Source organism: Hypomesus nipponensis, chromosome 22 (assembly GCF_054491055.1).
Source record: "Hypomesus nipponensis isolate SF chromosome 22, ASM5449105v1, whole genome shotgun sequence".
NCBI classification, from domain to species: domain Eukaryota; kingdom Metazoa; phylum Chordata; class Actinopteri; order Osmeriformes; family Osmeridae; genus Hypomesus; species Hypomesus nipponensis.
This window is the reverse complement of record NC_140382.1, coordinates 2,172,646-2,190,690: the sequence shown is the minus strand read 5'-3', so window position 1 is coordinate 2,190,690 and position 18,045 is coordinate 2,172,646.

Below are 18,045 nucleotides of genomic sequence, written 5' to 3'. Positions count from 1 at the left end.
CTTACAAAACACATCCACAGGCATATAAACTCAATAAGCATTGTGTGTTTAGAATCTTGATTATTATACACATTACTTGAATATGTATTACTCGTACATAACACACTAAACATAATGGACCAAACTTCTATATACGGTGGAAACACAATTCTGTTAACATGCACCACACAAATAACACGTACAGATTACACACACTAAGATATGTCCATGATAAATGATAATAAACGGTGTATAGCTTTTGTTTATGCTTTTACTACAACTAAATGGATGTGGATGGTTGTCAGGAAAGTGGAAATGTGTGAATGATGAGTATTATGTGGGAAGATAAGACTGAGGTGCTTGGGGTCTAGATACCATTGTAATGCCTAAACTGAACCATTATCAACAGGGTCAGAGTATCATAAACAACATTAACAACAGAGTTCACAGGGTAGAAAGGAGTAGAACAAAACAGCAACAGTAATGGAGGGTAAGCGTATAGGGTGGATTCTATGTATCAACATTCCCTGACAGAGTTGTTAGTAGATGTGTCCTCACTCACCACCGTGACCACTATGAGATAAGAAAGAAAAAAGGGGGGGAAAAGTTAAAGCATTGCCAAATCTTTGTGACTTAACCCCACAATTGGTAAAACAGTCAAATTGCTTGCCCTTAAATACAGATGCTGAAAGTGAAAAGGCATCTTATTCCAACTGTGCCCTCTAAGGAATGTAAAGGCTGAGCATCTCGTTTACCCTTTGTCCACCAAGACAGTCCAGCAAGAGTCATTTGACCCCTGTGAAGAGAGAATTTTTGTATCTTTGCACTTGATCAAATTCCAGGGGTCTCATTTATAAACGTTGGGTACGCACAAAACAGCGCTGAAAATGTGCGTACGCCACATCCCACGCAAAGGTTGTGATTTATAAAAAGCAAACTTGACGGGAGAATGTGCGATCCTCCACACAAACTCTGACCATGCGTAGGCCTACGCACATTTTGGAGACAGTGGGAATTGGCGACGCAGATCACCCTACTGTAGTCAGACTGCAGAAAGTAAAAGTGGGAAGAACGATATATATATTTATTATATGGCAACGACGGTACAAGCTTTCTGATTGGCTGATGGGTAGTCATGCCAGACGCGTATTGCCCTCCTCAGCGGTCAATACGGCTCCGTATTGCCCTCTGACGTCATCTTCAAAATGAGCGACGAGTCAGCTGCTGAGTTTTACTATCCAGATGATGCTGAAAAGATTTGTCATCGAAAGTGAGGATGAAGACTACACTCTTTTAATCACTTGTGTCGTTATTTTGTGTTGAAATTAAAGCCATTTTAGCAGAACCATGTTGTCCGCTTTCTATCAAAAGTAATGAGTTGCTAGGCAACACATGAAACACAGCGTGAGAAGACTTGGGAGCTACTTACAATTAGCCTAGAGGTACCATTTATTTTCGTTTACAAAATGAAACGAAGCTAAAAATGCCATATAATAAACTACTTACTAACCTTGACCGTTCGGTCATGCCAGCCTCAGTTTGATATTTCCCGGCATGACCTCACTCTCGGTTAGTAAGTAGTTAATATCTTTTGTTTTGTTTTCCTCACACACTTTTTTTCATCATTATCATAAAGATAAAATCCAGCATTGCTATTTGCGCTTGTACTGAGTGATAATTGTTCCATAAACACCTTGTACAATTCAACTCAAATTTTCAATTAAAATTCTGCGCTGTCTCGCCATCAGATTGTCCACTACGGGAGTTCAAGAGGGGTGGATGCCCCGGCTGCATGGAATACAGGATAACATCACACTTTAGATAACTGCAGAACACAGTGTATAACTAAATATATGTATTTAATACTGTGCATATCATCATATGTCAAAAAACTGGAAATACAGCCATTAAGCACTTTGAGATTTAGCTAAATATAAAGTCCATTACAAATACAATTATTATTATTATTCACGGTTTAACAGCTCAAAGAGCTGAAAATCCTGTGCACAATGTGATGCCCGAGATTAGCCTATTTGTTCGATTTGATTTATGAAATGCAACTTAATCAAATGCAACTTTCGTTTTACACAAGTGACAAGCTCTGGCCATCAGTTCTTGCCATTTTTTTCTATAGCTTTTACATTTACATTTAGCAGACGCTCTTATCCAGAGTGGAGGGGGGGGGCATTAAAATAATGTATCATGACAGTTTGTATGATTTGGCCATTTATTATCACACTAGCATTTAATTATTACGGCAAACAATTACACTGCACTTAACTGTAAGTGTAAAGTGAAAATAACAAAATCAGTCAGTATGATGACTTGAGCAAATATCATCAGAATCAGAAGGGATTTTATTCGCCATGAATGTTTGCACAAACACGGAATTTAGTCCTTGTAAGGATTCGTTCAAAATGAACGAATCGTTCACGAACGACACATCTAACTGTAGACTTAGCTGGCTGGTGAAGCTGGCTGGTGAAGGGAACCCGAGCTGGCTGAAGATGGGAGACTGAGCTGACTGGAGATAGTAGACTGAGCTGGCTGAAGATGGGAGACTGAGCTGACTGGAGATAGTAGACTGAGCTGGCTGAAGATGGAAGACTGAGCTGACTGGAGATAGTGACTGAGATGACTGGAAATAGTAGACTGAGCTGGCTGAAGATGGGAGACTGAGCTGACTGGAGATAGTAGACTGAGATGACTGGAAATAGTAGACTGAGCTGGCTGAAGATGGGAGACTGTCAACATAATCAAACGAGCAATAGGTCTCGGTCTGCTCTAAAAGTTATTTGCCCACCTTTAAAGGTCCCATGACATGCTGTTTTTGGATGCTTTTATATGGGCCTTAGTGGTCCCCTAATACTGTATCTTAAATCTCTTTCCCGAAATTGGTGCAGAATTACAGCCACCACAAGCAGTCCCACAATGAGCTTTCCTCAGGACCTGTTGTTTCTGTGTCTGTAGCTTTAAATGCTATGAGGAAGAAAGAGGCGGGCTAACTGCCATGCTTCGGTCGTTTGCAAGCCTTGATGTCTCGAGGAAAAAACGCTTGCACGGTTGTATCTCATTTTCTCATTCTTGGACCAAACTCTCTGTGCTACCTCCCTCCTTCTGACGACATAAGGAGAGGATTTTCAAAATTGAGCGTTTCAAGCTTTCATTTTCTCAAAGGTGTAGAAGAATACCCAGGGCTTGGTTTGCACCTATCGAAATTTCTAAAGTGAACATTTCATGTCATGGGACCTTTAACCTTCGTCATTGTCTTTCTTGCTCTGTCCATAAACATCTAAAGATTATGTTTTTTTTTTATCTCTTTACTCTATAGCCTTTATTGTAAAAACTCTACAAAGGCATTGTCTCCTCTCTTCAGCCTCAAAAAGGTCACTGACAACAGAATCTGAAGCTAGTTTTCATGATGTTATGTGACTTTTTCCCTCCAAGGTCTGGTCAAATGGGTTGACCATACATTTGATTGTTGACATGATGTTTTGAATATCTTTTCATGATTCATGCAGTTCACTGTGCTGGAGTGATGTGGTGCATCTATGCACTGCATCTTTGTTTAGGGAGAATCCAGTCAGTCCAACTTTAGTTTTGGAGTCTCTGTTGGCTGTTTGCTCTATGACTTGATCACAGGCAGTGTTTGCAAAACCATACTCCTGGGGCCCGTTCGTCGTAAGGGTTGAAGCTAAGTTAATCATTGTCCCTTTAGCCCTTAACATTAGCGAGCTAACTGAGAACCGCAAATATCGGTTCGTCGACGGCTGATCCGCATCCAAATCATGTGGTTAATTTCAATCAGGCTAAACTTATCAGGGCAAGTGCTCGAGCACGTCCTACTTCAAAAGGCAGGAAAGGTCGATCACCAAAACTGTGATTTTGTAACGGTATGATGGCGGAAAAGACAAAAGAGACAGCGGTGATATTCTCGCCATCTGAGCAAACTATTATAATGAGTCTATGAAGACAATAAGCATATTATTATGGCTAAATCAAACACCGCCACCACTGACAGAGCAAGCATGGCAAAAAAATTGCTGATAAACTAAATGCGTATTTTGGTAAAATGTATATGCTCATCTTTAGAGCCTTATTACCCCGATCAATCAGATCACATTTCTTTAAATGTGCCTGCTGGCAGTAGGCTTAAAGGAAATTAATCATCGAATGAGATCTTGCTAGCGAAAATAATGATATAAACTCTTTTAGAATAAGTATAAAAACAAGGCCAAAGAGTATCTAATTGAGACAAATTCATAGACACTTATGAGGATATATGTAGGCCTACTGAAAGCGCATGTACTAGGATGATATCAGGTAAAATGGGACACTTAAATCGTTTGGGACAATAATAGGCTACAATACCATGCCTTTTCCATGTGTTTTTATGATTACGAATGACTGTTTTTGATAATCTTTTGTTGAAATTATGTAATAAAATTATTTAGGCCCTACAGTTCTTGAAACATCAGCTGTGCCAACTTTTTTTGCACAAGCAGTTTCTGGTAAAATGGACCAGCTGTTCAGGTAAAATGGGCCAGTGAAACTGCAAAGGGAAATAGTAATTTATCATCAATTTTAATTTCAAGCACAGTTGCTTATACAGCCACATAACATTTAAATTGCATTAAACAAACATGTTCATATGTGCCATAATAAAAAAAATGATCCTAAAGCCCAGACTTGTCACTGTTCCATATATATGTGACGGTGTGCCCTCAATACCCAGCTCGACCAAAAGGCTCTCATACTGGTTAAACCACTGGCTAACCACCTCTTTGTTGAGTCCAGCAGCCCATGGTGCAGACAGGACCTCTGGCTTGCGCATCCCAAGCTCTGGGTTGCGCTTTAGAAAATTCTTAAACCAGTAAAATCCGGCCCTCCCTGCTGTCTTGGAGAAACCAGATATGTTGTTCTTGGCTGCAAAATCAAAGGCCACTTGCTGGACATCACATTTTGTGAAGGGAAACCCCCTATGCACCAATGTGTTGAGGGTGGCAGCAAGCTCCCTTTCCGCCTCCTGTGGAAGGTTGGGCTTCCGCCCTGACACATGTTCACTGCCAGTCACCTTTCCACTGATGCGTCTTTGCAGTGTGGATCGCGGCACACCCCATGCTCTTGATAAGAGGTGCACACTCACTGTAATTCCTTTCTTCTCTCCCTCCATGTATTCATCTAAGGCCCCCTTCATCCTCTCCTCTTTCCACAGATTGTAATTGTTTGGCCTTCCTTTCCATCCCTGTTTTATCTTTGTATCCTTTCCTCTCTGGTCCTTGCTCCTCCTCTCTTTTCTCTCCCTTTCCTTCTCCCTCTCTCCTCTCCTCTTGCTTCCTTTTAGTTTGCCATACTCACTGTACATAAAATATCTACTACCATTATTACTGTTGGGGGGGGTCATGGTGTGACACAAAAACACACCCTCACACACACACACACACTCCAACACATGTGTATGTGTGTTTGTGAGGGACACAGATGATGGCTCATTTTACCTCAGTTACCTCAGGGTTAAGGTAAATTAGGCCACCAAGAAAAACATCACTTTTGCCAAAAATATGTTAACATACCAAACTAACAACATTATTTCTGATTGATGCCATCAAGACAGATATTATGCATAGTTTTTTTATGTGCATGTTTTTTTTAAATAGATTTATCATCCTTATAATAGTTAGATTTGGTATGCCAGGCTACTTACCATGCAGCTTTCTGGTGCAGTCTTGTTTGAATTATTGGCCCACCCACCATAGCAACCATAAAGCAATCAAATCCCCTGTTACTTGTCAGGGCTGGGACCCCTAAACCTTAAATGGCCCATTTTACCTGATGGCCCATTTTACCTAATATATGTGTATATGTGACGGTATGTAACGGACGTGGTCTTGCGAGTTCCGTCAGGCTTTTCCGGACCGTGTCCACCCTTCACCAAGGGTCAAACACGCCATCTCTGACTTCCCAAGCGCCACCACTACCAGCTACGCCAAAGAAAAGCTAGCTATTCGTTGACGCGGGTGGCCCATTACATACCTGAGGAGTGAGTTTCACCGATTCACACCGGCTACATTCACCCCTCTGAAACTCACTCCAGCGGCTAGCTAAGGCTAACCTAGCGAGAGCCGGGTCACGGCACCAATGTGACGGTATGTAACGGACGTGGTCTTGCGAGTTCCGTCAGAAAAGAAAAGCTAGCTATTCGTTGACGCGGGTGGCCCATTACATACCTGAGGAGTGAGTTTCACCGATTCACACCGGCTACATATGCATGTAGGCCTATGTGTAAATCCCTCTTTGATTTCAGCTAGCTACGACGAATACCCCCTGTTGTCTCTGAGTAGGGTTGCAAACTTCCTCAACCCCAAATTCGGGACACTTTGCAAATTCTGTGCCTGATTTGATGCTAGTTAGGGACTTGCGCACGTGCGAATTTTTTGGGCTGATTTCAGCGAAAAAGTTTTGGGAGCTTGAAACAAACAAACATAGCCGTTTGTCCAATTGGTAAAACGTTGTCTAGTGAAGGTAATTACGTTTACGTTTCTTAGCCTGGTTTTCCATCTTTATATTGTCTCAAATTAGCTTTCGATCTGTCAGTGTCACTGTTGTGTATAAGCAGCACTAAGGGCTGCATACGTTCGTTTGGAATTTTCCACCGGAACTTTATGGAGCTAAATCAGGGCCAAATGTTTTTTTAATTCCAAAAAAAAAATCTTTAGTCGAAAAACTAAAGTTTGACATTGAAAATGTACGTTTTGGTCGAAAACTTATATATAAATAAAACCATGTATTCAAAGAAAAAATACGTGTACCAATTTTTTTGTCAGGTTGAATAAAATGTCGACAACATTTTGGAATAATTTGGATTTGGCATATATATGGCACGCAAAATTGATGTGTAAACCCGTGTCATAGATACGCAGAAGTATGAGACTGGGTTGGCGGAGCGGACAGCATGCCGACTGCCGAGTCACTCACTCACAATTCCCGCCTCTGAGTTGAAGCCACGCCCCCTATGCAAAATCGGGGCCAAAAGTCTGAAAAAAAAAAAAATTTAACTAAAAAAAAAAAAAACTGAAACACAAAGAAAAAATTTGGAGAAAATATGAAAGTGAAAAATGACAATTAATAACTTATTATTATTCCAAAATGTTATCAACATTTTATTCAACCTGAAAAAAAAATTGGTATACTTATTTTTTCTTTGAATACATGGTTTTATTTTTCAAGTTTTCGACCAAAACGTACATTTCCAATGTCAAACTTTTCGAATTACCAAAACATTTGGCCTTGATTTAGCTCCATAGAGCTTTAGCTAGCTGGATAACGATGCGTTCTCTCCTCCTGTGTTCAATGACTCAATTCATCAAGCTGTAGCTAACGTTAGCTAAGTCTGTCAACAGAGCTCCTGGGTAACTTAACTTAAATATACCAGAAAATCATTGAAACCATAATTCACCAAATTCAGTCAGGTAAATCGCGGAGGCCAGGAGTGCTTTCAGCTTCTGATAGTCGTCTGCACTGGTGATGCAAGGCCCTTAGCGTTAATATTTCCATTCACTCGCGCTCCCTTCTGACACGTGCACCTGTTCAGTTCACTGAATATGAATACCGGCCGGCGAGGCTGTGATTGGAAAACGGGACTGGAGCTGTCCCGGACAGGACAAATCAAAATCACCCATAAATCGGGATGTCCCAGACAAATCGGGACGGTTGGCAACCCTATCTCTGAGCAACAAAATCCCCAGATTGTAACTATAGGTATATGCAAAGTGTGTGTCCTTCAGACTTGTTTATCTCCAGCCAGTAAAAAGAAAGGCATCTTGCATAGTTCACTTTATCGTATGAAAAAAAAAACATGGGAGCAGACACTCGGACGACTAGAGGGGTATGGTATTCCACATCAGATTATAGGTGCCTCTACCCTGCCCATCCTGTCTGTGCTTTTAATAAGCATGCAATGTATGTCAACTCATTTTCAAATAAAATGTGGTGCACTGAGATTGTAATAGCAAAATTGATTTTGCAGTAGGTTATTTGTATACACTGACCCCACTGTACATCTTGCCATACAAAATACAGAATTTCATACACACCGTCTGTTTGGAAAACCTTCTCCAGAGCTGCATTTTGACTCCTCTTATGTACTTAAGATATATTTGTTGTGTTGGTGAAGTTACTGTAGCACCCTTGTGAAATCCAACATTACCTAGCATATGGTTCTGAGGTGATGAATTTAAGTTGAATCTTTCCACTGCTTTTTCTGCAAGAATGCTTTCCTTGCGGTCAAAATTTTGCAATTGCAATGGACTCTGAACAAACTTGGACCAACTAGCTTCAGTAAATCGGTAGATTAAATCTGTTGGTTTGCTACCTACATGCATACAGCATTTCATGATTGCAACTACTTTGTGGCCTTGAATACACTAACACCAATACAATTCATTGTGCACATGCGTGTAGTACGCAGTATGGTAATGAGGTTTGTTTTCCAACTTGCCAATTGTGCAGAGATGTCAATATCTATTGATAAGTGTTACTGATGTGGTATACCTACTGTTGAGTCTTTTACCAACTCCTACATTAGGCCAATAAGGTGGGACCAGGGAAGTACGCTTGGACGTGTGTGCTGCGTGCTAATAAACAATGTCCACAATCTCTTTGCATTTGTGCTGTGACCCATTTATTTTCTTGATGGCCTGCTCACTGTAACACCAGCAATAAAGTCCATTTAATTTCTGGTTTCTTTCCATTAATTTTATTTTGCATTTTGATCAATAATAACACACAGACTTGACACAGTGAAAAGCTGTACGCATTTCCACTTAGCCAAACACCTGTGTATCCCTGGTTGTTAATTACTTATTTACCTTCCCAAAGGCAATGCTCCACCCAGTGCTCAAACGTAAAACTGCAGATTAATTTGTACCACTTTAGAGAATACCTGAATTTGTTTTACTTTTTTTCCATACATTTGAAGCCCAATCACCCACTGACAATATACCGGCTCACCAAAATGAACATGTAAATATTTACTTCCTGCTTGACTTGCCTTGTTTGTGTTGCCTGTGTTTGTGTTGCTTGTGTTGCCTTGCTTGCCTTCTGTTTAAAAAATAATAATATATGTTTTAGGTTAGATTGTAAATTATGACTACTCATATTTTATATTTTATTTTATTCCCCTTAGTATTAGCTAGACCCCCCTAAGTATTAGCTAGACTTTGCTCCTTTTGTATAGTTAGTCCACATTTTAAGTTTCAATATTACTATATATTTAATGTATGCACCTCCCTGCCAAAGTAAATTCCTTGTTTGTGCAAACATTCAGGGCAAATAAAATCCCTTCTGATTCTGATTGAATATCGAGGTATAAGATTGGTGGATTTTATGAAGGTGTCATGTAAACCCCTCAAAAAAAGTTCGGAAACGTTATTTCGGTTGATTCTTCCTCCCCTTCAACAATACCAATTGGTATTGTATTTTATATCGTTGGAAAGCCTGATTAGTCACCTTTACAACGATGTACAACTTGTAAGGATTGTGCATTTGTGAATTGAGCAACACAACTAACCGTGTGAGTAGCGGTCCCCAAAAAATTGCCAAAATCCCCTGCAATCTTCTTTTGTTAGTTTTCACTCTCGTTTTGAGTTGCTTGGTGGATTGGATAATTGCACTCTCCCACAGTAATAAGGAAAAAACAACACATATTGGCAATTTTTTACACTTTATTCATTTTACACTGTCAGGGACCTCAGTAGTGTGTGGAAGATCCATACACAGCCACAACAGCCTGGCACCTCTTCATGCTGGTCACCAGCCTGGTCACACACTGCTGTGGGATGGCATCCCATTCCTCAACCAGGATTTGTTACAAGTCAGCCAACATGTTTGGGTTGGTCACTCTGGCACATACAGCATGCCCAAGCTGATCCCACTTGAAGCTCAATTCAAGAGTGAATACCAACAGAAGAATATTGCAAAGGATTTTGGCAAATTATTTTGGGCTGCTACCCACACGGTTAGCTGTGTTGCTCATTCCACGAATGCACGATCCTTACAAGTTGTACCTCGTTGTAAAGGTGACTAATCAGGCTTTCCAACGATGTAAAATACAATGCCAATTAGTATTACTGAAGGGGAGGAATAATCAACCAAATTAACATTTCCAAACTTTTTTGGAGTAGTTTATATGAGCTCTTACTGGATGTGGACCATAGTTGTCCGGAAAACATGCCTGTGTCGATAAAGAAACAAAATGTTTGTTCCTTGAAAAATGTGCAAGAATTGGACACGCCCCCCCAAAAATTAAGGGTTGTAAAAAAGTTTTACAGCGATACAGAAAAATCCAGCTCCTCCTTCGTCAGGGATTGTTCAAATGCAGGATTTTGAGCTTTGGCCCACCACCTAATACGTGTATCTGAATGTTGATAAACCAGGAACCCAGCTAACACATGACGTTGCAGCAACGTTGCCAGTAAGTGCTCATTTGGTAACCCGCAACGCTAATGTTGATACGTGTCGTATCGACATTAGGTGAATGTTGCCAGTTGGTGCCGTGGACAACATTGCCGCGACGTCGTACCTAGGTCGGCTGGATACATTATTTTTGGACCTGTGGACAACGTTGCCGCAACGTAGTAGCAACGTTATCAAGTGAATGTTGCCAGTAAGTGCCATGGACAACGTTATCGCGACATTGTACCTTGGTCAGCTGGATGCGTTATTTTTGGTCCAGTGGACAACGTTACCCTGACGTCGTACCTTGGTCGGCTGGAAACCTTATTTTTGATCCCGTGGACAACGTTGCTGCGACGTCATAGCAACATAATAAAGTGAATGTTGCCAGTTGGTGCCATGGACAACGTTGCCGCGACGTCGTAGCTAGGTCGGCTGGATACGTTATTTTTGGACTTGTGGACAAAGTTGCCGCGACGTAGTAGCAACGTTATCAAGTGAATGTTGCCGGTAAGTGCCATGGACAACGTTACCCTGACGTCGTACCTTGGTCGGCTGGAAACCTTATTTTTGGTCCCGTGGACAACGTTGCTGCGACATCATAGCAACGTATGTCAGTTGGTGCCATGGACAACGTCGCCGCGACGTTGTACCTTGGTCAGCTGGACACGTTAATTTTGGTACCATGGACAACATTGCCACAACGTTGTACCCTGGTCAGCTAAATTAATTTTGGTACCATGGGTTATGTTGCCGTTATGTCGCTCTTTGGTCGTAGGACAACGGATCTCGAGTGCATTTTATGTGGTTTATCCGGAGATGGAGAGATCACACTGGACTGCTCTCATTTCTTACACTTTTGTACTGTAGCCTAGTCTACATGAATTTCAATCACACACAACATTGAATGTTGCATCCCAGCATGTATAAATGTAGACAATGCATGTAGTTCATGTGCAATTCAGCCCCACATCAATTTTCTCATGTGCAGAAACGTAGCTTTAATACATAAAATACTTAATTGAATTTGGAATATAATTTAGTCTTTCATTCTTTACTATGAACCCAGTGTTTCCCCTATGTTGATTTTGTCGTGGCGGCCCGCCCCGGCTAAATTTCTGCCGCCACAGTATCAGAAATAGGGCTATACAAGATTTTAGGCCGTCTATCAGCAGTGATTGTTAGAGTGCATGTCGGAGAATAGCAAGGACAAGCGCTTCCCAGCGCAGTTGAGATTGCGCGTGTGCGTCCTTGAGAACTGTAAGTCGTATAACTTATGTTTTCGGTTCATTAAAGCCTGTTATTGTATTAGTCTACAGTTATTGCAAATTTAAGTTAACTGGTGATTTTCATTGTTTGTATTCTTCCCTTGCTAGCATAATTGCATGCCAGTTGATTCGATAGCGATTGCTGCCCTTGCTCACGTTAGTATTTTAGGTGCATTATTATGCTGAAGTAGTTTTAATTAATAGTGGGTATATTGTTATTATTTGCTACAGAGTGCTTAGCCTATCAAGATCAAATGAAGCCGACAGTGTACATGCTTTCGAGTACATCGATAGGCTAGGCTACTGACCATTTACAATAAGTTGTTACGTCAATTATTAATTAGCAGCATATTTCTGCCATTTAGAACGTACTTTAAGTAGCCTAACTGTATTGCTTTACGGAAAATAGGAAAAAAAGATATGCAATATTACATTTGTTATTAGACTATTACATTAACCGACTCCAAAATATAGGGTTAGAACTTTATTTTGGCCAAGGGGCGTTGGACAGACCTGCCCCCACTGCAAAAAAAAAAATCCTAGAGGAAACACTGAAACCTGTAGCCTACAAAAGCAATCAATTGGTGATGTGTAACATAAGCAAACATTCTTTGTATAGCATACCAAAGCTGTATGACACACAATGCAAATTTGTGCTCCAATAATGTTGTCATACAAAATTGTTAAATGTGACCAAAAGGTAAGCGACTCTTAAGAGTTTCATTTCCAAAGAAAGTCATCACAGAATATTACTAGCCTGGCTGCCTGCCCAACTTAGCCCCGCCCACAAAAAAAGGTTTCAGAAATAGTTTTAAATATATAAATGTATTAGCAGAAATTGAATGGGGCATGCTATTACATATAGGTTTGAAATATAGGCTATTTAGCCTGTTTATTTGATTATCAGATTCAAATAGTTTGTTAGGATTTTGCTAGCTAGAGGTAATAGGGTAAAGCCTCCAGACAGTATGTTGAAATAGTGAAAATGCATATATGATATCAAAGTTTAGCGTCTCACAAATCATCCACAAAAGAATCAGTGAAAATAATCGTTCAGAACTGTTAACTTTTTCCAAAATAGCTATAGCCATCACTTTTGAAGACTGTGTAGCTAGCACGTGGCTGACCACGTTTTAAGACGGTCGGTCAAAGTCGGTCACGGAATGCACAGCAATGGCGCTGCCTATATATAACTTTAGTAAGGACCTTTTATGTTTGAGCCGTCAAATTCAAAATCACATTAAATTAATTGAGTTACAAAATGCTTCTATATTAGCCTACTCCTATTATAGCTAGAATAGTTAGCATACCATTATAAACACATGCAAAGTTTGCCAATGCTCCTCACAATGCTAGCTCTGCTTAGCTAATTTAACTAGTGCCATATTGTTTTAATAATGTGCTGGAGTTCCGAAAGAGAGTGGTAGGTGTTTGGAGATACCATGAACTATGGCTTACACGCGGTGTTCAACATTGAAATTGGTGCTGACAATAAGTTAATGACTTCTAATTGCAGACGCTGTGATGAAGTGGAAGATGGGACTGGGAAAGAATTCAGGTTGTAGAACTCCTCATACCAGCGGAGACACTCAAACATGCCCCGGCATGTGATTTTTTATGACTTGTATAGCCCCTTTCACACATACAATTATGTTGATAGGGCTGGTTGTTTTCATCCTTATTCGTATAAATATAACCTATTTTAGAGTTGTTTCCCCTGGAACAGATTTCATGTTCCAACCAAGGGGGGCTGTCACTGTCTTGGTGTGTGGGGCTGCATCACATACCCTCTTAGCTTTGTTAAATTGCTGCACTAGTCCACACTTGACCGGTGGGGATCTCATTCTATTACGACTGAAACTGTTAGCTGCTCCTGGCATTCTCTAATCCCTGTTCTCCTCTCTGTCCCCCCCACACATCCCTTGTGGTGTGGGGGGTCTGAGCTGTCAGGACCTGCCTGGTCGTCGGTCTACCAACGCTGGACCAGGTCGTCAACCGGAAACCAGCCTCCATGACGGCCAACAGCGAGTTTCCAGGTCCCATCCAACGTCTATAAAGCCGAACAATGGATTTTTGGTGTTTCAAAACCCATTGACACTGTATGACTATGTTTAGCTTGTGTTCTGCTCCTCTCTCTTGCCAACCGTCTCTGGAGGAGGGGATCCCTCTCTGAATTGCTCCTCCCAAGGTTTCTTCCATTTTTTCTCCCGTTGGGAGTTTTTCTGGGAGTTTTTCCTTGTCTTCCTTGAGGGTTTAGGTTGGTTGAGGGGCAGTTCTATGGGCGTATGTGAAGCCCTCTGTGACATGCTTGCGTGTAAAAAGGGCTATACAAATACATTTGATTTGATTTGATTTGATAGGACACTAACTTATTTTGTGCTTCATTGTCAGGGCCGATAGACAGGATCTGTAGCGGGGACTGGCAGAAGATTTTAATTCACGGTTTGGCACTTTATTTGAAATAAAATGACTTAATGTTACATGGAAATGCTGCCTTGTTTATGATTACCTTGAGTTAGGCTACACATCACACAAACATAGTCCTCCTAAAGTCGGCTTCCATGTAGCCTATTATACAAGAACAATTAGCATTTTGGGCAAATGAGGTCTGCATATGAACCGCCCCAATATAAGCAGTAGAATTGAGTAATATAGGTTACTTAATTAACTTTGCAGTTACAGACTGGTAACGTCACAAAAGTATGTTGCTAGGAGGTCGCGGTTACGGACTGGCAACATCACAAATTTACGTTGCTAGGAGGTTGAGGTTACGGAATGGCAACGTCATTTTGTGACGTCGTCGTTACCAACTGGTGTCTTTCACTTCCCATGTTGTCGCAACGTCGCCAATGAATGTTTGGTCATCGAATGAATTTGCGGCAACATAAGGGCAACATAACTGTCTTAGCTGGGAAAGCTCTAGCCCAGATATTCGGCTTCAAAGATTTGAGACGTTTTAACGCCTTAACCCTTGTGCTGCCTTCGGGTCACATGACCAAAAGGTTCATAACGAACCATCGTTGTGTTTACCCAATTTTACCCAATACAAAAGCAAATAAAAATAATTTTATTTTAACCTTCGCAATGTGGGGGGTCTGAGACAGCCCAACGGTTAAAAGAAAATGCTTCACTTTGTTTTTGTATTCGGTAAAGTTGTCGCAACCGAAGGTGGGTCATAATGACTGATGGGTCAGAATGACCCGAGGAGAACACAAGGGTTAAGAGAGGTATGACTGTTTTGTGTAAATCATTAAAAGCATATTTCACCACAGTGAAGAAAAGAAAAACTTCTTGTGAAACATATTTAAGGGTACTTGCCTCAAGACTTAATTTGCCGATTCACTACTTGATTAGGAGGGGGGATGGGATCGTACTTTGTACAGACAAACACAGCCTACATACATGATCTTCTCCCTCCTGACCGTGGCTTACGGATGTTATTCGTGAAGAATGGTCCACCCTTAGGGCAGCTGAGAGGAGATGGTCCAAAGATGGTCTGGACCTTGATAAGTATCACTCCCTCCTTAAATCCTTCTCTTCTCACATAACTAGTGCTAAAACCCTCTACTTTCTGAACAAAATTAACTCTGCTTCACACCCCCACAAACTTTTCTCTACCTTCTCCACCCTTCTTAACCCACCTCCCCCCCCCCACCCTGACAGCAGACGACTTCTCCGCCTTCTTTGAGAAAAAAAGTAGCCCACATTAGCAGTCGGTTCCCTAAACCCACCTTGCCTACCCCCTCACCCTCCATGACTGACCCAAGTAAATGTCTAAACTCTTGCTCTCCTCTGTCCGAGGCAGAGCTCTCTGACCTCATTCTCTCTCATCGCCCCACCTCCTGTCCCCTTGATCCTGTCCCCTCCCCTCTCTTTCAAACCATCTCCCCCTCCATGATAACTTTTCTTCTACATGTCCTAAACTCTTCTCTTACCTCCGGCACCTTTCCCTCTGCCTTCAAACAGGCCAGTTACCCCTCAACTCAAAAAACCCTCCCTTAACCCTGCCGTCCTCCAGAACTACAGACCGGTATCACTGTTACCCGTTTTTCTAAAACAATTGAACGTGCAGTATCTAACCAACTGTCTAACTTTCTCTCTCAGAACAACCTGCTTGACCCCAACCAATCGGGCTTCTAGACCGGCCACTCCACAGAGACTGCCCTCCTTTCAGTCACCACTGCCCTCCAGTCTGCCAGAGCAGCTTCGAGGTCACCCGTCATCATTCTGCTGGAACTTTCTGCAGCGTTCGATACGCTTAACCACCAGATCCTGCTCTACAGACTTTCTGAAATGGGCATCACTGGCACTGCACTCCAGTGGATCTCATCCTACCTGTCGGGAAGATCCTACCAGGTCTCCTGGGGAGGGAAACTGTCAGACCATCGCCAGATCTCCACGGGTGTCCCACAGGGCTCCGTCCTTGGACCCCTCCTCTTTCCTCTGTACACCACCTCACTTGGACCAATCATCACCTCCCATGGCTTCTCCTACCACTGCTACTCTGACGACACACAGCTGTATCTGTCGTTCCCCCTGACCGATCCAGGGATCTCAGCTAGGATTGAGGCCTGCCTCGCAGACATCTCCGCCTGGATGACCAAGCACCACCTCCAGCTGAACCTCGCCAAAACAGAACTTCTCATCATCCCGGCAAAACCCTCCATCTCCCATGACATCTCAATCATCCTGGGATCTGCTACGGTGACCCCTTCATCCTCTGCCAGGAACCTTTGGGTTACCATGGATGGCGAGCTCTCCCTCACGGCCCACATTGCCGCAGTCTCCCGGTCGTATAGATTTACGCTCTACAACATCCGGAAGATCAGGAGATACCTGTCTGAGCACTCCACCCAGCTGCTTGTCCAAGCACTTGTCCTCTCCAAGTTGGACTACTGCAACTCGCTGCTCGCCGGTCTCCCAGCACGCGCAACCCGCGCTCCCACTTTACTCCGCTCCTCATCTCCCTCCACTGGCTACCCATCACGGCTCACATCAGATTCAAGACCCTAGTACTGACCTTCCGAGCAGTGAACGGGACTGCACCCAACTACATCAAGTCTCTCCTGCAGCCTTACACCCCCACCCGCCACCTACGGTCTTCTTCAGACAACCACCTGGTGGTCCCACCGCTCAAGACTGCCGATCCCAACACAAGCTCTTCTCCTGCCTGGCCCCCCAGTGGTGGAATCAACTCCCCACCTCCATCAGAGACACAGACTGTCTCTCCACCTTCAAGAGAAGGCTCAAGAGACACTTGTTCCGGGAGTACAACGGTACTTAGGAATGGTTTGCTGAACCCAATGCTAGTTTCCTCAAGGATCACAATGACTCTTGCTTAGAGACTTGTTGCTCTTGGTTAGTGGTAACTGATTTAAACAGTTGTATTTGCTGCGAAATATTCTATTTTAGTTAATCCAATTTTTTATTTTATTGGGTGTGCTTGCCTTCGGCAAGGAACCAAACTTTGTTCCCTCACATATATATTGTTTATTTTCGCACCCCTAAGGCTCAGTCAATATTTGGACTACATAGACAACGTCAATGTCAAAAGGTTTGTCTTGGTCTCGATCCCGTTAGTTCTATTGGGGTTTAGGTTTTAATTAAGTTTTTGTGGCAAAAGTGAAGCTAACGGTGGCTAACTTGCTAGCCACAGACACAGACGCTACTGACGTTACTAACGTAATGCAATATTGCGTGACTACCCCTAGCAAAACATTAGTTTAGCAGCTTGTTAACTTCTGGGAGATAGCTAGGCTAACAGCTTTACTGCGAGGGAGCTGCAGAAACGCCACAATCAAAGAGCCCAGGGTGATAACTATTTACTCATTTTATTTTGTGATGTAAAACACAATTGTGAAAAGTAATGTACAATATTAGCTGATATAAGGAAGTAGGCCCACTTCTACTTTCGGAAACGGTAGTCTACTAATTTCACGCCATAGTAGCCACTCAGAAGCAGAGAATAGTTGGGTCTTACCCACAATAGGGGTGGGGACCCGCCTTGATGGGGGAACTGACAGATTGCATTTCCATTTGAATTTTGCAACAAAAAGAGCGTGATGACAAGTAAATGCTAATGCAATAGACTGGGGGCGCTGTTTAGCTACCACATTGAATCTCCATTTGAATACAGATTCGAAAAGACCGTGTCAATATGAAATGCAATGCAGTAAGCGTTCATTCAAATTTTTATTCAAAATAATACAAACTGAATTGCGGATTGCATTGTCACGTGCACATTGAATTGCCATTTGACAACTGCTTTGTGATTTGAATTGCAGATTGCATTGTCACTTTGCGCATTGAGTTGCCATTTGACAAATGCATTTTCATTTGAATAAAG